The sequence below is a fragment of the Macaca nemestrina genome, chromosome 5, assembly GCF_043159975.1.
Source record: "Macaca nemestrina isolate mMacNem1 chromosome 5, mMacNem.hap1, whole genome shotgun sequence".
NCBI lineage: Eukaryota > Metazoa > Chordata > Mammalia > Primates > Cercopithecidae > Macaca > Macaca nemestrina.
The window spans coordinates 39,163,875-39,189,298 of record NC_092129.1 but is presented as its reverse complement, the minus strand read 5'-3'; the positions used below and the strand labels follow the sequence as shown (position 1 = coordinate 39,189,298).

Sequence of the window (25,424 nt, the reverse complement as noted above, 5' to 3'; positions counted from 1 at the left end):
TACTGAGAAGTTTAGACATTATGATAGACCAGAGAAAATAGTTGGTTTCGGCGAGTGGTTCCATAATGTGCCCCTTAAATTGTACCACGGATGTCTCTGACAAAGGTTAAGAAAGCCTTCAGTCAGACCTTAGTAAATCTTAGAGTAAACTTTTCTTTTTCATTAAAATGTAGAACATTGATAAAATCGGTCATTTCCTTCAAGGCTTCTGACTTTTTTTCATTAAGGTTGCTGCCTTTACAATGTTTCTTTGAGTGACTGGTAATGACCTCCTTATAAACTCTCAGACAATAGAGAATACCGTATGCATCCATATTCATTTATTCACTCATTTAATTATGCAACAAACATTTTTTGAGTAGCTACTATTAACTAGGCAACATTCTAGACCCTAAGGGTATAGCAGGAATCAGACAGTCCCTGCCTCCATGAAGCTTATATTCTAATAGGGAGAGAGACAGACAATAGGCAAATAAGCAAACTGATACATATTTTGAAGGATAAGGAATGCTGTGGCTACTGTCACATTGGGGACTGAAAAATAGAAGAAAGAAAGAAAATTTTAAAAAAGAAATGCTGTGGAAAAAAAACAGAGCAGAGTAAGAGAACTGGGTGTGGTGACCTGGGGAGATTAAGGGAAGGGCATTAGAAGAAATAAGGTAGTTAGGTACTGCAGAAATGATGGAGAGTGGGGGTCTTAGAGAGGAGGAAGCTCTGCCGGGCACAAAAGATCCAACAAGAAGGCCCTGAGGTGGTGGCGTGCTGGGAGGGTTCTGAGACTAGCAAAGGGGCAGTGTGTGGGAGCTGCCTGGGAGAAGGTTGTAAACCTGGGGCCAGTGTGTGTGGGCAGCAGTGAGTGCAGAAGGAAGTGGATGCTTGATAATGTTAAAGATAAACAACAAGGGAGCAGCCCCTTTAGGGTCTTGGAGGCCACAGTAGAACTCTTTAATCAGAGTGAGGAGGGTGCTAAGAAAAGGAGCAGCATAATCTGATTTACTGTTTGAAAGATCACTCTAGTATCTGGGTAACAATAGGCTATGGGGGCTGAGAGCCTATCGATAAAGACAAGGCTGGGCACAGTGGCTTATGCCTGTAATTCCAACACATTGGGAGGCTGAGGCAGGAGAATCAATTGAGGCCAAGAGTTCGAGACTAGCCTGGGCAACATAGTGAGACCCCATCTCTTTTAAAAATTTTAAAAAATGAGCCGGGTGTGGTGACATGTGCCTGTATTTACTTGGGAGGCTGAGATGGGAAGGATCCCTGAGCCCAGGAGGTCAAGGCTGCAATGAGCCGTGATCTCAGCATTGCACTACAGCCTGGGCAACAGAGCAAGACTCTGTCTTTAATATGAAAATAATTAATGCTGCTATTGAGAGAAATGGAGAGAAAGAGTGAAGTCATGGATGGATCCAAGCAACTGGCTTAGAACAAAGTTACCATGCACTGAAATGAGGAAATGGGAAGAGTGTAGGGGTTGAGGAAATTGGGGTTTGGGGTACACAGTTATAAACAGCCAAACTCATTCAACCTTTTTAAGCAGCAAAGAAATGCAGCAGCATTCAGAACTGTTGCAAGAAAGCCAGAGAGCCAGCCTTGGGGGCCATGCACCCAGGAGCACCGCCCAGAGAGGTCTCCATGCCCTCTTCCCCGACACTGCCCAGCCGCTGGGCAGAGGCAGCCAAAGTCCAGGCTGACACTGGACAACAAACACCAGAACCTCTGCCCCTGCTGCCAGACGCTCTAATTGTCACTGTCGCCTCCCAAGAAAAAAATATAAATAAAGGACTCCATATGGTTCCTACTTTTCAGTTCGCTCCTCTGATGTGGGGTTCCTGATGGGCAGAGCCTGGTGTGGGGCTGCAGGGGAGCCTGGCTCACCAGGCCTCTGCTTTCCACTGCCAGGGTTTGAGAGCAGAGCCTCAGACAGTCATTCAAAAGGCCTTTGGTAACATAGTAACCTTCACAGATATTCTTGCAATCATGGTTTTTGCCTGTTACTACTCAGTGAACAATTCAATTTAAAAAAAAAAAAAAAAAAGAATTTGATTTTTTTTTTTTCCTCTATATCCAGCTCTGGACCAGGTTTCTTGTAGAATAGGTGCCCAGTCTTTCTCCAGACTGGGTAAAGGCCTGAAGCAGGGTAATAAAACTGACTTCACTGTTTGAGAAATAGTTCTGGGAGAAAATGTAAAGATATTTGAAATCTGTAGATAAAATTCAAGAGAAAAATTAATGATAGTCTTTAAGCATAGGAGGGAATATACACCAAGTAAGTGATAAATGGATAACACTGCTTAGGTCGATATGAAAAAATTGGAAATTTGGAAAATCCTGGTCTAGTGTTCCTTAAGAATAATCATCACTAGATTAATTAGAAAGTATTAATAAGAAATTATTAACTATTTATTGCTACATGTACTGAGGGGTTAGCAGTTGTAATGAACTGAAGGTTTTTGTCCCTCCAGAATTTATATATTGAAATCCTAACCCCCGAGGTGATTAGGCAACAGGGCACTTGGGAGGTGATTAGGACGTGAGGGCAGAGCCCACAGGAATGGGACTAGTGCTCCTGCAAAAAAGGCCTAGAGAAACCCCTGGCCCCTCCTGCCAGTAAGAAGGTGCTGTCTGTGAGGAAGTGAGCCCTCATCAGACACTGAATCTGCCATTGCCTTGATCTTGAACTTCTCAGTCTCCAGAACTGTGAGGAATAAATCTCTATTGTCTCCAAGCCACCCAGTTTTGGTATTTTGTTATAGCAGAATGGACTAAAACACCAGTGCTAAATAATGCTGTGTTCAATGCTGATTTTCAACATCTCATTCGATTCTCACAATAACCACAACAGGCAGGACTAGACTAGAGAATGTAACTATCTGGTCTTGCTAGTAAATAGTGGGGGTCCAATGTCCTAAACTCTTGGCTTCAAAACTATATGCCCCAAGTTAATCTCTAGTGAGATATGATGTCTAGTAAGCAGGAAAGGAGAGGACCTGGCTGATCCACAAACTTAACAATCTGCCCTGAGTAATCTCATTAAAGGTGTATTTTAACTTTGTTTTTTAAGTGTCATTAACGTGTTCTACTATATCTTCACTGCTGGGAATTTATCCTTTTTTTGTTTGTTTGTTTGTTTGTTTTTGTTTTTGTTTTGTTTTTATTTTTTGAGACGGAGTCTCACTCTGTCGCCCAGGCCAGAGTGCAGTGGCCAGATCTCAGCTCACTGCAAGCTCCGCCTCCCGGGTTCACACCATTCTCCTGCCTCAGCCTCCCAAGTAGCTGGGACTACAGGCGCCCGCCACCTCACCCGGCTAGTTTTTTGTACTTTTCAGTAGAGACGGGGTTTCACCGTATTAACCAGGATGGTCTCGATCTCCTGACCTGGTGATTCGCCCGTCTCGGCTCCCAAAGTGCTGGGATTACAGGCTTGAGCCACCGCGCCCGGCCGAATTTATCCTTATTTACCTATAAAAACACGCATATAGGTACAAAGGTACATTTTCCAGTTTTCTTTGTAAGAAGAAAAAAACTGGAACTCTAACATCATCATTCAGGAATTTTTATCAAGTTTCATGAATTATGAAATATCTATATAATAGAATATCATGCATCTTTTTAAAGTATAGGAGTATCTTTAAGATATAGTTTCAAGTTAAAAATATCCAGATGAAAAATAGTGGATATAGTGATTCCATTTGTAAATAAATATATGCATATTTTTATGCTTGTAGATACATTAAAAAATTCTAGAAAGATATACAAATTCTTGTGGGAGGAGGGGAAGTTTTATAAAGGTCAAGGAAGACCTTTGCTACTCACTTAGTATCTGTTCGTATGGTTTCAGTTTTCTACCTTGCATATAGATAGATAACTTTTTATTCTTATTTAAAATGAGTGTTTTTAATCAACTCTGTATGTTTGAAAGATTGTTGAGCCTTATGAAAAAATTAGTTTAGGTCTTTATATACTTTGTTTTAAAAATTATAAAGCTGGCTGTGTTTGGTAGCTGAAGTCTATAATCCCAGGACTTTGGAAGCCCAAGACAGAAGGATTACTTGAGACCATGAGTTTGAGACCAGCCTGGGCAACATAGTGAGACCATGTCTCTAAAAAAAACAAAACAAAACAAAATTGTATTTAAAATTAGCCGGATGGGGAGAGGGCAGAGCAAGATGGCTGAATAGGAACAGCTCCAGTCTCCAGCTCCCAGCGTGAGCAACACAGAAGACAGGTGATTTCTGCATTTTCAACTGAGGTACCAGGTTCATCTCACTAGGGAGTGCCGGACAATCAGTGCTGGTCAGCTGCTGCAGCCCAACCAGCGAGAGCTGAAGCAGGGCAAGGCATCGCCTCACCTGAGAAGCGCAAGGGGGAAGGGAATCCCTTTTCCTAGCCAGGGGAACTGAGACACACAACACCTGGAAAATCGGGTAACTCCCACCCCAATACTGCACTTTCCCAAGGGTCTTAGCAAATGGCACACCAGGAGATTATACCCCACACCTGGCCAGGAGGGTCCCACGCCCACGGAGCCTCCCTCATTGCTAGCACAGCAGTCTGCGATCTAACTGCAAGGCAGCAGCGAGGCTGGGGGAGGGGTGCCCACCTTTGCTGAGGCTTAAGTAGGTAAACAAAGCCGCTGGGAAGCTCGAACTGGGTGGAGACCACAGCAGCTCAAGGAGGCCTGCCTGTCTCTGTAGACTCCACTGCTGGGGACAGGGCACAGCTAAACAAAAAGCAGCAGAAACCTCTGCAGATGCAAACGACCCTGTCTGACAGCTTTGAAGAGAGCAGTGGATCTCCCAACACGGAGGTTGAGATCTGAGAACGGACAGACTGCCTGCTCAAGTGGGTCCCTGACCCCTGAGTAGCCTAACTGGGAGACATCCCCCACTAGGTGCAGACTGACACCCCACACCTCACATGGTGGGGTACACCCCTGAGATGAAGCTTCCAAAGCAAGAATCAGACAGGTACACTCGCTGTTCAGCAATATTCTATCTTCTGCAGCCTCTGCTGCTGATACCCAGGCAAACAGGGTCTGGAGTGGACCTCAAGCAATCTCCAACAGACCTACAGGACATGGATGCAGCTGGAAACCATCCTTCTCAGCAAACTATCACAAGAACAGAAAACCAAACACCGCATGTTCTCACTCATAGGTGGGAACTGAGCAATGAGATCACTTGGACTCGGGAAGGGGAGCATCACACACCGGGGCCTATTATGGGGAGGGGGGAGCAAGGAGGGATTGCATTGGGAGTTATACCTGATATAAATGACAAGTTGATGGGTGCTGACTAGTTGATGGGTGCAGTACACCAACATGGTACAAGTATACATATGTAACAAACCTGCTTGTTGTGCACATGTACCCTAGAACTTAAAGTATAATAATAAAAAATAAATAAATAAATAAATAAGCCGGATGTAGTGACACTTGCTTTTAGTCCCAGCTACTCCAGCCAGAGTGACAGAGCAAGATCCTGCCTCATAAATATATAAGTAAATAAACAGCTATATAAAACCTTGCGTTAATACCAAATATTTTGTTAGCCTGATTCTTAAGTATTTATTGCTAAACTACATGTTACTATGCAGACATTTACTACAAATGGTCGGTTTCCCTTAAAATTAAAAAATACACAGATCTATACATTCACAGCATGAATAATCAAATGGAAATTTAATGATCATAGCTAAGACTTAATTTGGTGCTTCCTCAGTGCTAGGCTTTGTGAAAAGCATCTCATTCACGTTATCTCCCTAAATCTTCACGCCTCTACAACCTTGATGCTTGCCCTGCCCATTTTGCAGAGAACAGAGGGAAACAATTTGCCTGAAGGCATGCATCTGGGAAGCCGTGAAAGCAGAAGAGCCCAGAGACTCTGAACCCAGACATAGGAGCCCAAGTATTACACATTACTCCTCATTGCCTCCATATTCAAATAAGTTTGACTCTGGAAATATGATTGTGACATTTCCAAAGAAATTTGGCTTACACCTCCTTATACATATGTAGTGCAATGTAAAGCTTTGATTTACTAATGATTACTTAACACTAGTATCTGGGAATGTTAGGGCTATATTTTCTGATCTATAGAATACTAATTTTGCCAACAGTACTTGGTATTCATGGTGTGATTACTGATCGATAGGTTGAATTTTCATATACCACAGGTAACTAGAGTACAATGGCTAATTACACTTGGTGGCTATATCAGTGGTAAATAGAAAGCTCCTTTTGTTTTCATCTTTATTACTAGGAATATATCTGAAATCTATTAGTACTCATTTTCTTAGTAGAATAGCAATGAGATTTTCTTTTGGTGAAAGAAATTCTTATGGAATCGTTACAGCTGTCAATGATCATAATCTAAAAATATATTAAGCTGAATTTCTATTAAAAGTGTACTATATCCTGGGGAAAAAAAATGTTCTTTTTTTATACTAAGTCAGTAATATGTGTTTGTTTTAGGTAATTTTCTCATATTTTCTTAAAAAATAGAATTTTTACAATGATTCCAGCTAATTGGATTCCAGTTTACTAAGGTTTGATGACATACAAATATTTCAACAATTCCACAAATGTGTAATTTGTGAATTGCTGGGTTTGGGGAAAAGCTCTGCAGTGAAAGATACTAAATGCAGTGCAAAAACTGAAAGCATTGTTTGTAAAAAGGAAGATGCTGTGGTTTTACAGATTATATATTCCTGACACACCTGAAGCTTCTCTCCCGCATCCTACCGGGAAACTCCCTTGGACTTGTGATTCTTGTTCCTCACCCACCCCCTTTAACTCCTCCTTTAAGACCATTCATGGCCAGGTACATTGGCTGACACCTGTAATCCCAACACTTTGAGAGGCCAATGTGGGTGGATCACTTGAGGTCAGGAGTTCGAGACCAGCCTGGCCAACACGGCAAAACCCAGTATCTACTAAAAATGCAAAAATTAACTGGACTTAGTGGGGTGCACCTGTAATCTCAGCTACTTGGGAGGCTGAGGCACAAGAATCGCTTGAATCCAGGAAGCAGAGGTTGCAGTGAGCTGAGATCATGCTACTGTATTCCAGCCTGAGTGACAGAGCAGTGTCTCAAAAAAACAAAACAAAACAAAACAAAAAACAAAAGACCATTCATATGAGAGAGAGAGGCTCTTAATCAAATTTCTTGCCTAATATAGAAATATCTTGAATGCATTCCTGAAGGACAACAATCCAGTTGGAATGTTAATTCTTTTCATTATAGGAAATGCCTTATGTCATTGAATATTTCTTATATCAGACAATTATAACTACTATAGTCCTTCAGCCACAAAACAGTCAATTATTGACATTACTTCTGGCGGCTGGAGCAACTCAGATTATGAATGCTAGTTCCTCTGCAGACTTCCCAAGTCTTGTTGACCTAAAACCTTTCCTTATCTAGTTAGGGGGTTGTTGAAAATAATAAAGCCAAAGAGCGTGCAAGGCTCCTTATCATCTCTAAACAAAATATCTCTTGGAATGCACAGCCTGCCTTGTCTTACATGACAAAGCATCCCAGACTATATTTCACATGGATGGAAGTAGTGCATTTTCCATTAGGAAATGGAACAGTAAGGATGGATTGTTCTCAGGTACCCACATCCAGGGACACTATCCAAGAAGCCACACAAAACACGTTTTAAACAGAAAATATTACTTTTCTCCTTGTAGGGTGCTTAGCAGAATCCTCAGCTCACAGGATGAATAAATGGAGACTAAATGACACACAAATAATCTACACACACAACTATCAACACATGGAAAGACAGCAGGATGGCCAGACCTCAAAGTAACAAACAGGTAAAATTTGCATAATTAGGTCTTCAAGTGTCTTTAGTTATGAAATGTGTCTGATTCACTTGGTGATTCTGGGCGTCTTAAGCTGGGTCTGTTAGAAGCCAATCTGGCTCATGTTCTGCCAATGCACTGGGTGTTTGCTCTGCTGGGTATCATTAACCAACCAGTTTGATAGGAGTGCTTTGTTTTCTGAGCTGCCGGAACAAACAGGTTATTTAGGCCATTGTGTAGAGAAACTTGGTGGTGGTTTTTGGAGAAGACAGATCTCTCTTCCAAGGAAGGATTATTATGTGGTTGCAGTAAGAGATGAGAAATTATTCTCTTGATGTCCACATGTTATTGAGGCCACAGCAGGGCAGGGAGGCAGCCCTTCATATTGATGTGAGTGGTGGAATGTAACTCATCCAACCAGTTTCCCCTGAGGAATTTCTCAGCCAAACACTTCCTAACCTCTCTCCTCTCTTATGCATCCCTATTAGATTGGAGTGGGGGAGGGGTGGTGCTGACACTGAAACCTTCAGTGCTTGTTAGGAAGACATCTAAAATATTTTATCTGTGGGCAGTAAAATGAAGTAAGAAACCAGGTTGCCTGGTGGGAAAACCATCAGCTTTTGAATCATCAAATTTTGAATCAAATCCCAGCTCTGCCATCATTAGCTTCATAACCTCAGACCCTCTCTGCGTCTCAATCATTAACTGTAAAAGACTGCTGTGAAGTTTAATAAGACACCTAGGATCATGTCTACTGCTGTCCAAAGTGTGGCCTGGCCTAGTACCAGTATCTGCATCACCTGGAAACTTGTTAGAATTGCAGATTCCCAGTCCCATCAGAGTCCTAATGAATTAAACTGGGACGGAGAGAAGGTAGCAGCAACCTGGTTTTAACAAGCCATCCAGGTGATTCTGATTCACAAGAAAATTTAAGAACCCCTGGCTGGGTATACAAAAGTCCCTCAATAAAAGGCAGCTGTTCTATCATATTAGTGTAGTATTTTACAGCTTACGGATTTGCTTTTTCATTCACACTACCGTCTGCTTTGCTCAGATTTGCATTCTCATTGACCCAGTAATTCCACTTTGCAGAATTTTCCTAAGGAAATAATTGGAGATGTTCAGAAAGATTTACTTGAAGAATTAATCATGCAAGTGAAAATTTAGAAACTAATGTCAAATGAACAATATGAAACTGGTTTCATAAATTATGGCACACCTATATAATGGCACACAGTGCAGCATTTTAAAATCTTACCGTAGATCAGTGTGTGCCAGAGCAAGCTCTGAGAATCACCTCCATCCGAATCTTCTGGGGTGCTTCTTCAAAAGGCAGATTTCAGACTTATGAGTCCCCAGATGAGATTATGAATGAGAATCTCTGTGAGTGAGAGACTTCAGAATCTTTATTTCCCACATGCTCCCAGGTGAGTGGTATGCAGCCAAAAGTTTTCAAATGTTTTAGATTAATAATAATATATGGAAGATATTCATGGTGTATTATTGGGCAAATGAAAGTATGTTTTAAAGCAATATTTAAAATATCTCAATAACATAAGCACCGTAGCCATATATGTAAAAGACCAAAATACATATGCTAAAATGCTAAGTAATTATTTCTGGACAGTAAGATAGCAATTCTGGTGATTTATTTTCTTCTGTTCTAGATGTTTTGCATTTTCTGTATGTATAGCTTTTCTGTGAGAAAAGTAAAACCACATAATAGTGCATGTGTCATTGAACTATGGAGTGGGAACTTCATATTTTATTAATTTTTTTTAAATTTTTGTTTTCAGTAGAGACAAAGTCTCACTAGGTTGTTCTTGAACTCCTGGACTCCAGAGATCAATCCCAAAGTGCTGGGATTACAGGCGTGAGCCACCATGCCTGGATTGCTTGAGGAGTGAAGGGCAAGATAAATCCAGAATTAAGCTATGTATTAGTCTGTTTTCACACTGCTATAAAGAACTGTCAGAGACTGGGTAACTTACAGAGGAAAAAAGTTTAATTGACCCACAATTCTGCATGACTGGGAAGGCCTCAGGAAACTTACAATCATGGCAGACGGGGAAAGAAGCCCGTCTTACATGGTGGTAGGTGACAGAGAGCATGTGAGAGTGCAGGAGAAACTATCATTTATAAAACCACCAGATCTCGTGAGAACTCACTCACTACCATGAGAACAGCATGGGGGATACCGCCCCCATAATCCAATCACTTTCTTCCCTTAACACATGGGGATTACAATTCAAGATGAGATTTGGGTGGGGACACAAATCCTAACCATATCAGGCTGTAAACAATGACTCCTCACCTCTGCCCAGGGGATGCTGAGGCAGTCAGCCGTTCATTAGGCAATGCAGGTGACTAGGCATGTTGCTGACCCCATCTGTCGTCCCCAGATAATCACTGGGGGCAGAAAGACAGGAAATCAGAGCACTGTTGGCCTGGCACAGAAGTTGTGGAAGCTTCTGCGGAGTTCTTTTATAATAGGAGAGTTGCCCATCTTTCACGAGCCCCTTAAAATGTGAAACAATTTCTTCTTGGAGTTTTGTAAGCGAAGTCCGGAAGGACAATGGAACAAAGGGGTGAGGAGCTTGCTCATCCACTCTCATGATCTCCCACCCCTCCACTCTCTGCTCCCCAACCCCCTTCAAGTGACTACAGCCATTTGGGCAGGTAGTGGCCTGGGCTTGCAGGGGGAGCGGAAGCTGGGTGCACACATCCCATGCACCAAGTGGCTGGGCAGGCCTGAGCTACCTGGGACCATCTGCACTCACGCTGTGAATACCCCTGTATCAGAGAAAGCATGAAATTAAATAGCAAGTAAGAGACCCCATGACAGGCCAAAAGAGAAAGAAAGGAAATCTTCTGCCCCTCTCCCCACCACCACTCCTGCTTTTTGAAGGGACTTTGAGGGGTTTTCTTGTGTGTGTTTTTACTTGGGCTCTGCAAATTAAAGTAGCAGTCCAGATGAGGACTTGTAGGAGTCTTAGGGATCGATGCACACATATCAAAGAAATGAAAAGAGAGGTCTTATGGGAAGAGGTTCCTCCCTTGGTAATCATTTCTGGTCTGTCTGAGAAAATTAATGTACTGCAGAAGGGCGTATCCCTGAAGGCACCACAATGTAGAATAAATTGTATGGTTAAGTCAGGAGTATTTTCTCGGAAGGGAGTCTCTAGTGATTATAGACCAGGACACAGCCCTACTTAATTGTATGCAGTACAAACAATCACTCTGAGTACTCTTTTCATATTATACATGAAAGAGTATTTCATATGTGTGTATATACACATATATATGAAGCCAGGACTAATTAGAGAAAGTATCGGGAGTGTGACAGACAAGTTCTTCAGCTTTTGCTAAACAAGATTGAGAGGAAAAACATAATTATCAAAAAGAGCTGAGTTCACCTTTCTTTCTAGAAATTATCTTTCCAATAGCTTTCTCTTGTTCTCATTTTGGGAAAAGAGTTAAAAATAAAAAAGGAAGTAATGAATTTCGCTTTGTGGAAAGCACACTCTAGCACTTTGTTCATTAGCATCTGGAAAGTCCAGGGCACTCATGCGCAAACAAATTACAATGCAAATGCTTATTAATGAAAAATCTATGATATGCATGTTTATAAAAATCAATTACACTTCACGCCAATTTCTAAATTACTCTCACAGAATTAAAAAACATTTTAAGTTTCTGATAAATAAAAACTTGGTGTTACTCCTCCATAGAAGTGAGAAAAATTCATTAAACTCCTGAGTCCTGCTGGTTGTCTCGGTGAGGGCCAAAGAGAGTTTAGTAATTACTCACATGTGGAAAAACGGGTGTGCATGTGTTGGAAGGAGGTGCCTTTTGGACCCAAACCTTGGCCTGGTTTCCCCAAACCTCATGGACTTCTTGTCTTCCTCTAACAAGAGGATTAGCCAGGGTCCTCTTTCCTATTTACATGCAATATAGATACATATATTAATAAAATGTGTCCAGTTGCAAAGAAAACGATGTAGATTTAGGAGCTGGCTTAAGGCATAGCTCTGCTTCCTCTCAGGGTTAAGACACAGCTCCATGGCTGGATCTGGCTGAAAGACTGGTAGAATAAGATTTCCAGACAGTTCTCCCCTTGGACCCAGGCAAATGGTATCCTAGCCTGAGGTGCCTGCTTTAGTTTTAAGAGGAGGGAGACCCATGAAGTGAAAGAGTCATGCCCACCTGGAACCAAGGCACTCCCTTCTAGTCCATACTTTGGGCACCTTGAACTCTGAATTTTCTCTCCCGAATACCCTACCCCTTCCACAGCCTGTGTGGGCTACTCTTCAAGTCATAGCATTACAGCTGTTAACTGCACTTCTAACCTGAGAAAGTCCAAAAGGCAACTCTTCGCAGGCTCCCGGGTTGGAGGGACAATGTTCATACACATGAGTGTGCATGGGGGTCAAGTTGCAGGACTAAGCAGCAGCTAAGAACATAAAAGATACAAACTATGAGTTGGAAGGATGGAGGCCTTCATCTGTACACTTGTTGCACCACCTGCAAACATCAGAGATGGATCTGCTGCCAGGAGACCACATGTGCAAGGGCCTGAGTAACCTCCTAGGCAGAAAACATCTTAAAGGAAGAGGGAATGAAGGGATGATTGTGAAGGCAGCATAGGGTCTACCCCTTAAATTTATTATTCATAATGATGTGAAACTCAGCCCACTTGAAGCTAAAACTTATTGAATAGCATTTGGTTTAACATAACAAATGTTCACTAGGCTGGCCGCGGTAGTTCACGTCTATAATCCCAGAACTTCGGGAGGCCAAGGTGGGTGGATCACTTGACCTCAGGAGTTTGAGACCAGCCTGGTCAACATGGTGGAACCCTGTCTTTACTGAAAAATAAAAAAATTAGCCATGTGTCATGGCACATGCCTGTAATCCCAGCTACTCGGGGGACTGAGGCAGGAAAATTGCTTGAACCTGGGAGGCGGAAGTTACAGTGAGCCAGGATCGTACCACTGCACTCCAGCCTAGGCAACAGAGGGAGACTCCATCTCAAAAAAAAAAAAAGAAAGAAAGAAAAGAAAAAATGTTCACTAAACTACCGAAGTTTCCTGACCTCTTACATACAATTCAATCATCTGGAGATTGCTCCCTGTGAGATATTGAATATCCAGCCGTTTAAACCTATGATATGGCCAACCGATGCTGCCAGAGAGGACAGATGCCATGCTAAGGACTAAGAACGGGTCCACTATCAGCTGTCTCCTCAGTGCTTTTCTTAATAAGCACAAGGATATCTCTCTGCTTGCCTGAAGTTTCACCTGTCATTCTTTGGGTTGAAGTGATAGCAGCTAAAACATGGGACCCCAAATTTCAAGCTTTGGTTAAGCTGAGAGCAGAGATGTTCTTCTCAAAGGTAGTATGGAGGCAGACATAGGTATGGAGAAAGAAGAGTGCACAACTTCATAAAAGCACTCAGTACCTGAAGGGCACTCAAACAAAACAACAGGAAAATCCCAGAAATGAGACAGGAGGGGCAGAGACAACCAGGCCCCATCCATAGACTTGCCCACCACAGACCCTGTGAATCTGTATAATTTCAGTTTAGGTTTAGTTGCTTTAATTGGCAGAGAAATGATGCTCTCTATGTGGAAGGAACCAGAAACAAACGTTTTTTAGTTCATTAAAATTTTCACCATATTGAAATAGGCTCGTTTTCAGTTTCTTTCCTTTTAAACATGTATGTGGTGTTTGGGAGCTATATCTCAGAGTCATCTATGTGATAACGTCACTTTTATGTTAACAGTCATTTGGTACCAGGAATATTTTTTGAGTAATTTCTTTGTTGAGATATAATTCATATACCATAACATTTACCCCTTTAAAGTGTACAATTTAGTCATTTTTAGTACAGCCACAAAGTTATGCAACTTTTCACACATCTAATTCTTAAAATGTTTATCATCACCCTGAAAGTCCCATTATCCATTAGCCCTCACTCGCCATTCTCCCTCTCCTCTCAGCCACTGGGAACCCGTAATCTACCTTCCATCTCTATGGATTTGCCTGATCTGGACACCTCATACAAATGGAATCATACAATATGTGGCCTTTTGTATCTGACGTTTCACTTAGAATAATGTTTCCATGGTTCGTTCGTGTTTATAGCATGAATCAGTTCTTCATTCCTTATTATGCTGCATAATATTCCATTGTATGAGTGTATCACGTTTGTTAATCCATTCGTCAGCTGGCGCACATGTGGGTTGTTTCCACTTTTTGGCTATTATGAATCATGCTGCTATTAATATTCATATGGCTAAATGTGTGGACATATGTTTTTAATTTTCTTGGGTAGATATGAAAAAGTGGAATAGCTGGGTCATGAGTGTATTTTGTTTTTGTATCTTTTAAAATCTTAAAAAGGGGAAGATGATGTTTCAAATGATCATCTGAATGTTGGGTTTCCACATTCCACCAGGAAGTCATATGGTATGAGTATGATCTCTCCTTCTCTTGGCTAAAGGAAAGTTCCACATCCCGTAGAAACCACTGGTTGTTGAAACGAATCTGAACAGACCTTTCTCTCTCTCTCTCTGTCTTTTAATTTTCTTTCTTTTTTTTATTTTTAGCAAATTCTCCCAGATTCTGATATATATCTTTTGATAGAAATGACTCTGGTACTTTCCCCAACTTACTTTCTATGGAGCACTTTCCTAAAACAAGACTTGTATTTAAATATTCATCCTTCTAAAAAGTATTTAACAGTGTAAGTTCTGCAACGTTGACAATGGAAACATGGCAATGTGCCCTTGTTTGACTATTAAGGAATTGCTTCCAAGCACCACAGGACCTTGAAGACCAAAATAACACAATTAGTTGGAAGGTGAACAATGGCAACTTACCAGGTGTGGTAAACACTTTTTATCCAAGAAGAGCCTTTATTCCTTCTGCATGCACATCAAGAATGAGAGAATACATAAACCACATATTTGTTAATAAGATGTGCATTGCATTTTTGTCCATGTAAGCAACTGACTTGATTGTACGCCAACTAGTTGAAAATGAAATATTAAGTCACAGGGGCCACTTAGCATCAAGTCATTTAAAAATAATAATTTCATGTTATTTTTGGTAGACTTTTCTCCCCTTAAACTTGTTTGTGGACATAGCTACAGTTTGAAGAAGAGAATGCTTCCTCAGAAATGTGCTACATTGATAAGTTATGCCATAAAGAGGCAGAATCTATTTTTGACTTTTGAATTTGACTATTGTAACTGATATTTCTCACTTTCCGTGTGCGTCATCATAGTTTTTTTCCCCGTAGGTTTTTTAATCCTTTCCGGGTTTTCCTTGTTTTTTTTTCATGTTTGACCTCCTAATTCCTGAATCACCAACTTCACCACTTGTGATTGTTTTCAAACTAATGTATTTCACACATACGTTTCGGGGATACATCCATCAGGAGAAACATGAAATGCCAGTACAAAGTCATCTTTCTAATTTGTTAATGCATGTCTGAAAAATACAGAGTGTGAGATGAGTATAAAAATAACTTGAAACAGAAGGCTGAGAAGCCAGAGGGAGAGAAAATACACATAATAAGTAGTTTGTTGATTCTTTTCCCTATAAACTAACCCACATGTCACTGCCTGCTATGGGGTTTGTCTAGTGCCTGCACTTTCACGTTTCCACCCGCGGAGTTCCAGGCCACTGATTCTCAGGATTCATGCTTGTCAGTATTCATGCTTGTCATGCATGCAGCATGTTCATTTCCTGGCAACCCTTCTAAGAGATGGAATATTGTAGCCTCATTCTAATCACAAGTTTCCTCGGGAAAATTCCTTGGATGCTGTGCAAACCACTCAAATTCAATCCTTCAACAGAGACCACTGAAATGTATGACATCTGCAATTATGATTTGTATTTGTGGTCCTTGTGATTTGTATGAATATCAAGCATCCAACATGTCAGAAAGAGTTTGCTGTGTAAACAATGGCACAAATGAGATGTAGGCTTGGGCTGTGTACAGAGCTGTACAGAGCTTTGCACATGCCACTCTGCGTAGCAGAGAAGAATAGGGTGACACAGTCTGTATTTTTCTCAGTTCAACTAAGCAGACATTACTAGGCACAGTGTGCTCAAGATACGGAGGGATTATAAGAATAACTTGTTTCTGAGGAGCACAGGAGATAAACTAAAAAAGAAAGGTCTATTATAATAGAGCAGTAGATACATAAATAGCTGCTGTGATGGTATAACCTGTGCATATACATTATTAGAAAATGAGGAATTTATTATGTGGAAATAATCTGAGAAGATTTCATTACAGGGTTAATTGCTAAGCAGACTACTGTAGGAACTATGCAATTTTGTTTGTTGAAGTAAAGAGAGAATGTCTTTTGAACTGTGGATGAAGAGTAAAAGCAGAAGGGTAGAAAGTAGCCAGGCATGGTGGCTTGCACCTGCAGTCCCAGCTACTTGGGAACTAAGACGGATCTTGAGCCCAGGAGTTTGATGCTGCAGTGAGTTATGATTGCACCTGTGCACCCCAGCCTGGAGACAGAGTCTCCAGTGCAGTCCAGTGCAGTGGTGTGCTCTCGGCTCACTGTAACCTCTGCCTCCCGGGTTCAAGTGATTGTCGTGTGTCAGGCTCCTGAGTAGCTGGGACTACAGGTGCACACCACCATGCCTGGCTAATTTTTGTATTTTTAGTAGAGACGGGGTTTCACCATGTTGGTCAGGCTGGTCTGGAACTCCTGACCTCAGGTGATCTGCCTCCCAAAGTGCTGCGATTACAGGCATGAGCCACTGTGCCTGGCTGAGATCCTGTCACTTAGAGAGAGAGAGAAAAAAAAGAAGAATGGAAAGTAGAAAGCCCTGGCAATGTAGTTTGAAATTTAAAACTCATCTATTCTACAAGTCTCCTCTAGTTAAAGGAGGTCATGTGACTTAATTCTGGCCAAAAAGTTAGCAGAATCCTGCTAGGTGTCAGAGTGAGACAACTTTGCTATCCCCATGTAGAGCAGGTGTGGCTGGCCGTGACCTTCTTCGGCTTATTCCTGCCTCAAAGGGCATGGCAATGGGGTCTGAAGCTGCAGCGGCTCTTCAACATGAGGGGAAGGCCAGAGAATCCTCCAATGCTGCTCCCAACATCTGGGTCCTCTTTTTGAATATGAGAAAAAGAACCCTTCTTACTTATAAGTCAGTTTTTTTTTTTTTTAATTTTTGGAAGCCAAGAAAATTCCTAAATGATATGCTTAGGTGAGTTTTTGGCCAGGAATAAGCTGCTTATATTCCAGCTGTATTTGGTAAAAACAAATTTTAAAATAAAAAGTGCCCGTGATCATAGAATTACTTCATGAGAAAGCCATGCTTTATATCTCTCAAGTGTATTCCCTTGAAGAATCACAATAAAATAATTATATATCTCCATTTCATAATTTGTGGCTAAAAGTAGATTTCCTGATCTTTCAGCCACATTTTGTCCATTAAGCTTCGCTATCTCGGACAAGCACATCTAAAACCCTCTGCATGGCTATGAATTTAATGTCAGCTAGGATTTCAAGAGACAGGTACATTTACAGCGTCATTTATGTTCCTTTAGTTTCTCTTCCAACCCCGTGAAGTAACCTGTTTCTGCTGGCTTTTTTTTTTTTTTTTTCATATTTAGAAGATTATTTTATCCACTCCAAAATCTAAACTTTTTGCAGTGTCTTCTCAAATTTTATTAAATAAAGGTGGTTTACAAATTCATACTCCCTAAGCCCTTCAAGAATTGCTTTCCACCAATTCCAGTAACTATCAGCACTGCGTAGGGAGAAGGAGAGCATATCTTGAAGGCTGGCAACTTTTGTCAGAGCATACATAGACTATGAAAACCACAAGGAGGCCAGGTGCTCACGCCTGTAATCCCAGCACTTTGGGAGGCCAAGGCAGGCAGATCACTTGAGGTCAGGACTTCGAGACCAGCCTGGCCAACATTGTGAAACCCTGTATTTTTAGTCTCTATAAAAATACAAAAATTAGCCGGGCATGGTGGCAGGTGCCTGTAATTCCAGCTACTTGGGACACTGAGGTGGGAGGATTGCTTGAGCCCAGGAGGTGGAGGTTGCAGTGAGCTGAGATCAAGTCACTGCACTCCAGCCTGGGCAACACAACGAGACTCCATCTTAAAAAAAAAAAAAAAAAAAAAAAAGGCCGGGCATGGTGGCTCACGCCTGTAATCCCTGCACTACGGGAGGCTGAGGCAGGTGGATCATGAGGTTAGCCTTCCTGGCTAACAGGGTGAAATCCCGTCTCTAATAAAAACACAAAAAATTAGCCAGGTGTGGTCGCAGGCGCCTGTAGTCTCAGCTACTTGGGAGACTGAGGCAGGAGAATGGCATGAACCCGGGAGGTAGAGCTTGCAGTGAGCCAAGATCATGCCACTGCACTCCAGCCTGGGCTACAAAACGAGATTCTGTCCCCCCCCCCCAAAAAAAAAAAGAAAAAAAAGAAAAAGAAAACCACGGGGAACCATTTGGGCTAATGGATCCCATTACTTGTTGGTTTTCAAAAGCTTTGGGGGCACTTTTTATTTTTATTTTTTTATTTATTTTTTTATTTTTTGAGACAGAGTCTCGCTCTGTCGCCCAGGCTGGAGTGCAGTGGCCGGATCTCAGCTCACTGCAAGCTCCGCCTCCTGGGTTTACGCCATTCTCCTGCCTCAGCCTCCCGAGTAGCTGGGACTACAGGCGCTCGCCATCTCGCCCGGCTAGATTTTTTTTTTTGTATTTTTTAGTAGAGACGGGGTTTCACCGTGTTAGCCAGGATGGTCTCGATCTCCTGACTTCGTGATCCGCCCGTCTCGGCCTCCCAAAGTGCTGGGATTACAGGCTTGAGCCACCGCGCCCGGCCTGGGGGCACTTTTTAAAAATAAAAAGTCTGAGATTCATCTCCAGACATTCTGACCCAATGTACGAGGAGTAAAGGCCAGAAATACGTATTTTTATTTTATTTATTCATTTATTTAAGACAGGATCTTGCTGTCACACAGTCTGGAGTGCAGTGGTGCAATCATGGTTCACTGAAGCCTCTACTTCCCAGGCTCAGGTGATCCTCCCATCTGAGCCTCCTGATTAGCCGGGACCACAGGTGCACACCACCATGCCCAGCTAACTTTTTTATTTTTTATAGAGCTGGAGTCTCACTATATTGCACAGGCTGGTCTTCAACTCCTATTCAGGATGCTGAGGCAGGAGAACTGCTTGAACCTGGGAGGTGAAGGTTGCAGTGGGCTCAAGTGTTCCTCCTGCCTCAGCCTCCCAAATTTCTGAGATTATAAGCATGATCCACCATGCCCAGCAAAATACATATTTTTTAATCTTTCCAAATACTCATCCAGATTTGAGGACCACTTACCTAATCCAGTGCTTCCCTGAATGTGCACAGAGCACAGCTAGGGATTTTGTTAAAATGCAGATTCTGTTTCAGTAGACCTCAGGCTGGCCTAACAAGCTCTCAGGTGATGCCCATTCTGACAGTTTATGAAGCACACTTAGAACAAGGAGAATCTAAGCTGCACCCCACCTCTACACTTTTGTGCTATAGAGAAGGAAACTGAGACTGGGAGAAGTTAAATGAGTGGTCCAGATCATACAGGCATGCAGTGGCAGCATGAGGATCAGAAACCAGGTCTTTTAATTCCCAGTCCAGACTCCTCTGCACTATTACACTGACTCCAGCAAAGAGGAGCCTGTGAGACCTGTTGGTGTTGATGAGGACTGAAGAACATGAAGCTGCTTTGGTTCACTCTTTTGTTTTATTATGGGCCCTTTGAATAGCTCATGATCTCATTTTCCACCCCTCTTCAACTTCTCTCTCCACCTCATACCTAACCAGTGGTGTGCTGGTAAATGCTTAACTACTGACTTTCTGGAGGAAAAAGAAAAAAGATCTGATTTGTAACGTTTGCTGACCTCCACGGTATAAATACTCCTACTATGGTTAACATGAAGCTGGAAAAAGATGCACACAAACAGCTCTCATGAAGTAGTGGAGGCCAGCTCCTGCACACCATTGCATCGACGTGTGCATTGCATTGCACACATTGCATCCTCTGACCCAGAGCTGAAGCCACAGGTCAGGACAATAGCTGAGTCCCAGCCTGACTGCAACGAGTTGGTACTTGGCTAGAAGAAATAACACTATTGCTTTTTAACCAAGCCAACCTCTAGTGTAACTGGTAAGATATATTGATTGTGTGTGTCTTAGGAATGCTAATACAAAGAAGAGAGGAAAGATAATGGAAAAAGCATCTGCTCATAAAGTAACTGAAACCTTTAGAGGCCAAAAACAAGCAAACAAAAATCAACAGATAAATCCCAAAGTGGACAAGTGTATAGAGAGATGCTTTTACTTAGTCAAAATACAATCAAAGAACACTGGATCAATTTGGAATTCAAGTTGACAGTATTGGCTGGTTGCTTCCTGTGTTCAGAACATTTAGCGAGGTTCTTGCACCACAGGTTTTCTTTCCATGGGGTCTTATTGCAATTTTCTTTTTCTTTTCCTAGGAGGAACTACTTCTGCCAGGAGATTCACTGGGGAAGATAAGACAAACAGTCGCCTATGTCAGTGCAGAAGTGACTGCATTCCATTTGCCACTGTCCCCCAGGTATTAGGTTGGTGCAAAAGTGACTGTGGTTAATGGGGAAAATTGCAATTACTTTTACACCAACCTAATAATTTATATTTTTTAAAGTAAAGTTTCGCTATCAAAAGAGATTCATTGTAGTAAGCAAATTATACACTTCTAGAGAGAGACTACACAGTCATTCACAGCAGATGACATCGTACTGAACAATAACTAAAGTCTATATAACAGAAAGTTTACATTGTCTAGACAAGTCACACAAAGAAGTGCAAACAACACTATTGCTGTTATTTGTTAAAAATGGTTATACATTGCATAGAAGTGTTATTTCCCCCATGTAATTACTGAACAATGAAAGTAAAGTGCCAGAAAAATAAGAACAATAAATATGGACTTTCAACATGGAGGAAATTCAGATACCATAAATATTTCTATCAAAAATGGCATTGTTATACAAAAATTAGCCAAGTGTGGTGGCATACACTTGTAGTTCCAGCTACCTGGGGGACTGAAGTGGGAGGATCGCCTGAGCCTAGGAGGTCAAGGCTGCAGTGAGCCTGGGTCTGGGTTACAAACTGAGATCCTGTCTCAAAAACAAACAAACAAAAAATGGCCTTGTGTTTCCCTTCGATTTCTATTCTCACCTGGTCTCTCTCCCTAATAAAAATTCATTTTACCAATGAAAAACATTCTCCTCACCCACCACCTAAATGTTTTTACCACTCACTAACCCTCTCGGGGAAAGAGAAGTGTTGTTCTCTCCCATTATCTAATTTAGTAAATAGTGCACAGGATCAGAAACCCGGCTGCTGCAATAAAGTGGATTGTTTTTCTCTTGTTATCAATCCCTGTTTTCACTGTGACAAGCCAAAAAGGTAATGAAAATCCAAAGATAAATTTTGTTTGAACTACATTTAGCAAAACTAACAGATTTAGAAGCAGATAACCATTATGAAGTAATCTTATAAGACACATAAGCAAAACCAAATATGAGGGTCTAGGTGGTGGCTCATGCCTGTAATCCCAGCACTTTGGGAGGCCATGGCAGGCGGGTCACTTGAGGACAGGAGTTCAAAACCAGCCTGGCCAACGTGGTGAAATCCGGTCTCTACTAAAAATACAAAAGTTAGCTGGAAGTGGTGGCACACACCTGTAATCCCAGCTACTCACGAGGCTGAGGCAGGAGAATCGCTTGAACCTGGGAGGCGGAGGTTGCAGTGACCCAAAATCATGCCACTGCACTCCAGCCTGGGCAACAGAGCAAGACTCGGTCTCAAAACAAAAAAACAAAAACGAAACAAACAAACAAACAATATGAATAAGTTCAAATATCTTCATATAGGGATATCAAGATACTAAATTGAAAATTCCTTAAAGATTTGTCTTTAACTTAGCTGGTAAGTCCTAGACCAGTGGTCCCCAACCTTTTTGGCACCAGGGACCAGTTTCGTGGAAGGCAATTTTTCCAGATGGGACTGGGGGTTGGAATGTGGGGGATGATTTCAGGATAAAACTGTTCCACCTCAGATCATGAGGCATTAGTTAGATTCTTGTGAGGAATGCACAACCTAGATCCTTCATGTGCACAGTTCACAATAAGGTTTGCGCTCCTATGAGAAGCTAATGCTGCCACTGATCTGATAGGAGGCAGAGCTCAGGCTGTAATGCTCGCCCACTGCTCACCTCCTGCTGTGTGGCTTGGTTCCTAACAGGCCACAGACTGGTACCAGTTAGCAGCCCAGGAGTTGAGAACCCCTGTCCTAGATGTTTGATATGTTACCCACAGAATGCTAGTGTAATTTGAGAGTCTATTTTAAGCAATATTTCTTGGCCATTATATGCAAAATCCTGAGCAAGGCATTACAACTACATGCAATTCAGGAAATATAAAATAACCCTTTTTTTTTTTTTGAGACAGAGTCCAACTCTGTCCCCGAGCCCAGAGTGCAGTGGCACGATCTCAGCTCACTCCAGCCTCCACCTCCCAGGTTCAAGCGATTCTCCTGCCTCAGGCTCTCAAGTAGCTGGGTTTACGTGCCTGGCTAATTTTTTGTGTTTTTAGTAGAGACGGGGTTTTGCCATGTAGGCCAGGTTGGTCTCGAACTCCTGGCCTCAAGTGAGCCACCTGTCTCAGCTTCAACCTATTCTGTTTGAACACCAGAAATATGCTAAGGATTCATTTTGAGCCATAATCTAACTCTGAATCTAAGGTAAGATGACCCAGTTGGCTTAGAATATAGCTCTAATAAAGTATTGTTCATTTATGCATCCCTGACAGTAAAAAAAGTTTGTGAATATCTTGATCACTAGAGAGAGAAATGAGAATGTGAGTGTACAAAATCCAACCTCATAATGAGAACACAGCCCTGAGCACAGGTCCTGAACAAAGGGCAGAACATCTTTTTGTCATCCTCACACTTTCTCTAAACCCCAATTTAGAATAGGTTTGTTACGAAGATCAAAATAGATGAATTGTATGGAGAATCTGTAAACCCAAAACACCATAAAGGTGTAAAGTGGTATAATTGTTATTACTGTATGTTTTTACACACCAAAAACCACAGAGTCGGCCTTTTCACAGCTCACAGCGTGAAAAGGTGTGTTTCTCCTTCCAGACCACATTAAAATTGGTCAATATATGACTTTTTAGTCTTCTTATGGTTAATCCAAGTGAATTTTAATTTTCCTCCATGGTTAGGGTTATATTTTCCCCTTTATTTCTAGAATCTTTTTGCCTTTCCTTTCTTCTTTTTCTCTGCCTCTGTATATGTCTGTCTTTTCGTTTTGTTATCTTGTTATCAATCTGTTATATAGACTTTAGTTTATATCTGTTATATAGACTTTAGTTTATATAACTAAAGTTTTTTAGAAAGCCTAAGGGCCTTTCCACAGAAAGCCTAAGGGCCATTATTATTGTTGTTCAAGGGGAAAAGTGGCTCCCAAATGCCAGGCTCAATTCTCTGGCTTTCTTCCTCTTCCAATCTTTGTCCCGAGATGCCTCACTGCATTGTTACTCTTCCAAAGTAAAATCAATCAGTTCTTTAAAAATCTTCTGAATGCCCATAATTTGATGTACTTAGTTTACTATCAGTCACTACATGATACACTTTTAATTTGGCAAATTTAATGTGACAAATTAATTTCACAAATTTAATGTGATGTTCAAAGCACCTTGAGCTATGCAATTCAAAATAATAATTTGGACAGGCCTTAGTTTACTTTTCCCCATTTTTCTCTAATAGTGTTCAACAATTTCATATCTGCCAAATCTGAGAAAATTCTTCATAAAATTTCAGAGCTTTTGAGCCTCTTTGAAGTGGCAATATCCACAGGAGACCTGCTGTGCTCAGTTAACTTGCTAACTTGACCCTATATCCCTGCGTATCCAAACCTCTCTATCCTTTTCTCCCGGGCAAATCCCACCTCAGCCCCCAATGCTGAGTAGCTCCGACTACAAGCACAAGCCACCATGCCCAACTGATTTTTGTTTTTTTGCAGAGACTGAGTTTTGCCATGTTGCCCAAGCTGGTCTCAAAATCCTGGTCTCAAGTGATCCAGCCTCAGCCTCCCAAAGTGCCGAGATTAGAACTATCAGCCATTGCACTTGACCTGTTGGCCAACTCTTAATAGCAATTCTTCTATGCTATGGTGAAATAATTAGAAAAGACTACATCCCTAAATATTTTGGGATGCATTAATCACTGTCTTTAACTAATTAATTAATTGAATGCAAAGAGTCCATTCTAAAATACACGGGAATTTTATCCTTCAACACAGACTTTCTACAGTAGGATTCAAAGACATTTTTGAAATCTTACATTACAAATTAGAAAGTAGAAACACATTTCTAATCTGATATTAAAACAATTACAGAGGAAATAATTGAAAATGTCTTACCAGACGACTGTCAGAATTGGCAGTACTAGGCAGTCCTCCTGATTTTCATTCCAGAATAAAGGTAAGAAGGTAGATATTTTTAAAAGAACTAAATAGTAAGTTAATCAGCTGTAGTATTCTCATTTTTTTCCAGAAGTTTTTTCTCATTATCTTGTTTACTTTGGGGACCAATAGCTTGTCCTCTTTTTGCAAACATGAGCAGAAACAATGAGTACTTTTTCATTTTGCCTCTAATGCTAAACAGTAGCTCCTTGAGGCCAAAACTACAGATCCATTCTCTCTCTAATCCCCAGTTCCTACCACAGTGACTGGTAATAACTTTCAGTAATTACGTGCACGATGCATATTTCCTTGTTAACTAAATATTTTACTTATTTCGATTGTAACCTATAACTTTTATAGAATCCTTGCAAGGTGACCAGAAAGCTCTTTTCTGAGGAGTGTGATTCTTGTTTGTGATATTTTTTTACTCATGTCTTTTCCTAGTGATGATATTGTCTCTCCAACACTCTCTCTCCTCCCCTCAACCCCTCCTTCTCCATCCCTGTTTTTGAAATCTGTTTATCCTAATTATAAGCTACTTAATATAGAAAGAAAATAATTTTAACAAAGGGAAAAGTTTCTTAAATGCATTACAACAATGGCAGGATTCTTCGTAGAGCTAGCAAGCACCACTTACAGTTCTTAGGAAGAAAACCGAAGCCAAAGGACATCATCTAACATGGAGAAAGACCCATAGGGGAGAATACTCCCAAAATTCATATCATCAACAGCAGTACGAAATGTAAAGTGATGCTAAGAGTCTGACACATACCAGCATGTAAGGGCCAGTCACACTCGTTGGGTGTCAGAGGTTACTTCTTCATTCATAACTGAAAAGTGGAAGATGATTCATATGTCTTTGCTACTGATGTAAACAAAACACGGTGGGTGGACAGCACCCCCCGAGGGAGATGGAGATGTGGGTGATTGGGTCAATAAGGAAGTCACTCTGCCAGCCTCCTCCTTCTTCCCAAATGTGCACAAACTGCACCTTGTAAGGTGTCCAAGGACAATGACTTATTCCATAGCAGGTGCAAACACTCAAGATTTCAG

At 41.4% G+C, this 25,424-nt stretch overlaps 1 long non-coding RNA gene across 6 annotated transcripts in view; it reads left to right on the top strand.

Moving 5' to 3' along the window:
• Positions 1-25,424, top strand: part of LOC105465650 (uncharacterized) — a 50,555-nt gene that overhangs the window by 15,753 nt on the left and 9,378 nt on the right. For 2 of the 6 annotated variants that reach the window (XR_977687.2, XR_011623379.1), the window contains exons 2-3: positions 7,700-7,828; positions 20,353-20,453. This is a non-coding gene — a long non-coding RNA (uncharacterized lncRNA). Of the gene's footprint in view, positions 1-7,699; positions 7,829-9,612; positions 12,137-20,352; positions 20,461-25,424 lie in introns of those variants that run through there. The other 4 variants (XR_977688.3, XR_011623377.1, XR_011623376.1 and 1 more) reach the window with 4 other exon arrangements.